Below are 4,961 nucleotides of genomic sequence, written 5' to 3'. Positions count from 1 at the left end.
TGGTTATGATTCTGTTTTGCTCCTACGCCCTTTATTAAATTTTCATTGGAATTCATTTTTTCTTGGGAAGATTATAATTTATTCTATATTTCATATGATTTTGGATTTTTCTTCTGTACCTTTCAGTACTTTAATCAAGTATCATTTTCTTTTTTGCTGCTTCTTGTCTATCTATTTTCTTGGTGTTTAGATTTCTGGTTCAAGGTGGGATTCTTCTATACTCCCAAATGCTTATGGGATAGTATTTAATTAAATCTGAAATGTTGTGTCATAGTTTTCTTCTGGTTTGTTATTGTTTTTGTGCGTGTGAAGGGAAGTGTTAACCAACCAAAAACTTTTGATTCTCATTTCTATTATATCAGATTTTTAGTTTTGATTTAATTTTTTTATTTGTATGCTAGTTTTGTATAAATGAATATCGCTTGTACCTATGCCTGCATTTTGTTAGTATAGAGTGGTCTATAAGATTGCTAGTTCACAATCACCCTTGTCAGAAGAGCAATGAACAGTTTATCTAATGGCTTACATAGCGAAAATGGGGAGTGGCACTATGTCTTTGGATATTCAACATTATTTCATTTTGAAAGATCCTAAATATGTATTTCTTGCCTCTTTTCTTCTTTACTGCACATTTTTCAAACGGTTGCTATTGCTTCCATTTTAGCCTTTTCTCTACTGAAGCATTGCCTTTGCAAGACTGTATCCTTGAGTCTTTTAAGCCTCTTTCTCTGTAGTTTGTACTCATCCATCAGGATTCTTTTTCAATCTGAACAACTTGGGGTACACTTTCTCCTCTGTCAGTGATTCTATACCAACCTTGGGCTTTCCACTATCTCCTCTCTCATTTCTTCTGGACTGCCCTTGAACTCTGGTAAGAATCATCGTGGAAATGTTACAGCTGGTCATTTATCCTCTAATTAATCTGTAGATTTAATGAAATAACATTCAAAATCTCAGCACTTTTTTTTAAAGTTGAAAATGCAAAGTAATTGGAACTTCCAAAATAAGCTTGATAAATAATTTGAAAATTAGAGAATTCATTTTACCTGATTTCTGCTTTGAACGCCTAATGTAAAGCTATGAAACAAGATAGTATGCTAATAGATTAAATATACAAACACAAGCCAATGGTACAAGAATAGAGAATTAGAAATATAACAATATAGATATTTTTAATGATTTTTGACAAGGTACTGTGGCATTTCAATGTGGTAAGAAATGTCTTTACAATAATCAGTATTGGAGCAATTAGATAAATGTAGTGGTCAAAATGACCTTGAAACATAGCCTACACAAAAATCCATTCAAGATGAATCATAAACCTATATGTAAAATCTACAATTCTAAAGCTTCTGAAAGACCAAGAAAATAAGTCAGTGGTTTTGAGGAAGGCACTTACATCTTTTAAAGGACATGAAATGTAGTAAACATTTAAAATTTTGATAAATTGGACTTCATGAAAATTAAAAGTTTTTGCTCAGCAAAATACAGAATTAAGAAGATGAACACAGGCCAGTAGCAGTGGCTCACGCCTGTAATTCCAACACTTTGAGAGGCCAAGGCAGGGGGATCTCCTGGAGCCAGGAATTCAAGAGCAGCCTGGGCAACATAGTAAGACCCCATCTCTAAAAAAAAATTTTTTTTAAATTAGCCTGGCATGGTGGCTCATGCCTACTAGTAGCTAAGTAGTCCTAGATATTTGAGAGGCTGAGATATGAGGATCGCTTGAGCCAGGGATGTCAAGGCTACAGTGAGCCATGATTGTGCCACTGCAGTCCAGCCTGGGCGATGGCAAGACACTGTCTCAGAAAAGAAAAAAGAAGATGAACAGGCAAGTCACATCTGAGAGAAAATATTTACAGTACATGTATCTGAAAGCAGCCTTAAATGTAGGCTATTAAAGAACTCTTAGAAATTAACAATAAAACACAAACACCTCAATTAAAAGGGCAAAAAATTGGACACTCACCAAAGAAGATACAGCAATTGCAAATGAGCAGAGAAAAATTTGCTCAACATCATTTGTCATCAGAAATGTGAATGAAAACCATAATGAAATCATTCTTTGCATCACAAAATGACTAAAATAAAAAAGACTGACAATGCGAAACGCGACACAATTATGGAGCAACCAGCAGTTTCATACATTGCTGTGGGAGTGGGAGTGGTATAGTCACTGTGGAACATTGTTTGGCTATTCTTATAAAGTGAAACTAAACCTACATGATAAGCAGCAATCCCACTCCTAAGCATTTACCAAAGATAAATGAAAACATATGTCCACAATAGACATTTACGTAAATGTTTATGTAAGATTTGTCCGTAATAGCCCCTAACTGGAAACAATGCAAATGTGTCTCAATAGAAAAATGGATAAACAATTTGTGGTATATTCTTACAGTGGAATACTATTGAGCAATAAAGAAGAATGAGCTACTGATATATGCAAAGCATAGAAATCTCACATACTCTGGACTGAAAGAAGCCAGACACACAAGACATATAATGTAGAATTCCATTAAGGCCAATTAAGGTCAAACAGAGGCAAAACTAATCTAGCATTGGTTTTGATAGGGCTGCCTGTGGGAAGTTAGGAGCCTGGACAGGGCATGAGGAAATCTTCTGAGGTGTTGGGAATATTTGACATCTTGTTTGTGGTGGTGGATACAAAGGTTGAGGCATTCACTAAAGCTCACCACGTCGTTCATCTGCTATCTACATAATTCACTCAAAGTAAATTTCATGTATTTATTTGTTTGTTTTTTTATTTTTAAGAAACAGGGTCTCCCTCTGTCACCCAGGCTGGAGAGCAGTGACACGATCTCGGCCTACTGCAACTTCTACCTCCCAGGCTATAGCGATCTTCATGCCTCAGTAAGTATCTGAGACCACAGGCAAGCACGACCACGCTCACTCATTTTTGTATATTTTGTAGAGACAAGGTTTTGTCATGTTGCCCAGGCTGGTCTCGAACTCCTTAGCTCAGGCAATCTGTTTCCTTGGCCTCCCAAAGTGCGGGAATTATACTTGTGCACCGTGCCTGAGCTGTAAATTTCATGTCATTAAAAAGGCAAAAGAAAAAAAGACACCCAAAGTGAGTCCATACGCCAAATAAATTAAATGACACAAATAAAGACAGAGCAGCAATGCTTACAGCTATGTCACCTCATGCAAGTTACATAACTGCTCTGAACCTCAGATTCTTCTGTAAATTCAGGATCTGTATCTCGTGGGGTTAAGAGAATTACCTATGACAAGGAATATAAGTTATTTCCTAGAGGATTGGATGCTTAATGAGTAATCAGTATGTAGTCAATAAAATATTCTGTCTTATGGAGCCTTATACTTTGTCAAATAGTTAAGTATAACACTGTTTGTTCACAATACTTTATCTTTGTCTCTATTTCTGCATCTGTATATGCTTCTTCTCATCAAATGAAGTGTGAACTCCAGCCCTTCACCAGTTTCACAGAGTTCTCACTCTAAATATTTTGTGAGTCTGGTAATATTACTAACATCTTCTACTCCTCCTTCTTTTCCTTCTCCTCCATCTTTGAAGGAACTAGAAAATTTGTCCTCTCTGTGATGTACACAGCAATTCTATCCACACCAAGATGCTCGGAATATCACCTTCTATTATGAAATGCGTGTATGTGTGTGTATGTTTTCTTTCTAATAGGAGGATGATACTCTCTCTTACTGTAACAGTGTTTTCTGAGCATGTGACACTGATCTGCTTATTTTCTACAGTATCTACATTCCCATGCATCATGCTGTCTTCCTAATGCAGAGACCGTACATTGAGTGTCCGATATGCCCAGGCTCCTGCTGATCCAGCAAGCAACTGCAAACAGCTCTAGAAATGCTGTAACCCTGTTGTCCTGACTGGCCCCCGGTGAATGAGCAGAATTAGTTGATGATGGCTCCAAACTTTGCCATTGAGTGTTCAGATCTGCACTTTAGGGGGTTTGAATAGATGCAACAGCATCTATTGACAGCATCTAGAAGCATCTAGAAGACAGTTGGGGAAGAGCATCTAGAAAGTAGTTGGGAAACAGCAAGTGAGAAGCAGAGAGAATAGGTGGAAGCCACAGTTGGCAGAAGCCCTAAGGTGAATAGCAATCAGTCCATATGTGCTGGCCAGGATGTAGCTGAGAGCCTGAAAGGGAGAGCATGCAGCAGCAATAATTGACAACTGCTAAAGAAATCACTGGATACCCATGTTGCTGAAACTTGGTGAATGTTTAGTGATGTTCTACTTCTCTAGAAGGCCTGATTTCCAAATGCAAATGCATCTATTTCTCTGTGAACTGCAGTTCTAAATGTGTTGCCTTTATTTGTGTTCTAGCTTACCAATCTTATGCCCATTCAACTTAAGTGTCATTAAAGTCTCTCTTTGTTCTTTGCGATAAGAAAAGAGCCAATTAAGGCAAGAATAGAAGAGCTATGGAGATGTAGAAATTCATATAAATGTGTCCTAGTAATTCTGATTTATCTAAAAGGAGGATCCTGTCCCTTCTCTCTTTCTCTGACTCTCTCTGTTTCTCCTTTCATAAGCAGCTTCTTTCCTCTTCATTTCATAGGCATTCCTTCCATGGCCAAATATGATCAGAGTAGGCATGTACCCTTAACCCTGGGCAAAATCTCTTCTGTCATTTGCCAGGTATTTTATTCCACAATAGTTCAGGCTCAAGATGGCCAAGGAGTGAGTGTAAACTCTGACAAAGCGCAGAAGGCATTTTTCCCCTCATGCCTTTCTCGGAGACTTGATGCACAGGCTCTTAATTCTGCACCAGGATGGGGCCTCCTCCACATCCTTGTCTCTGTTAAAGTGGCAGGGGTGGAGAAGATCAAACACCGCATGTTCTCACTCATAGGCGGGTGTTGAACGATGAGAGCACATGGACAAAGGGAGGGGAGCACTACACACTGGGGTCAGTTGGGGGGAAATAGGGGAGGGA

The 4,961-nt window shown here is 38.2% G+C and overlaps 1 long non-coding RNA gene across 1 annotated transcript in view; it reads left to right on the top strand.

Moving 5' to 3' along the window:
• Positions 1–2,569: 2,569 nt before the first annotated feature.
• LOC119468856 overlaps positions 2,570–4,961 on the top strand; it is a 7,135-nt gene continuing 4,743 nt past the window's right edge. The window contains exons 1-2 of the long non-coding RNA XR_005197631.1: positions 2,570–2,733; positions 3,791–4,111. This is a non-coding gene — a long non-coding RNA (uncharacterized LOC119468856). The remainder of the gene's footprint in view (positions 2,734–3,790; positions 4,112–4,961) is intronic.

This window comes from Cebus imitator, unplaced genomic scaffold (genome assembly GCF_001604975.1).
Source record: "Cebus imitator isolate Cc_AM_T3 unplaced genomic scaffold, Cebus_imitator-1.0 Scaffold510, whole genome shotgun sequence".
Taxonomy (NCBI): Eukaryota; Metazoa; Chordata; class Mammalia; order Primates; family Cebidae; genus Cebus; species Cebus imitator.
The sequence above is the reverse complement of the archived record's forward strand: the minus strand, read 5'-3'. Positions and strand labels throughout refer to the sequence as shown.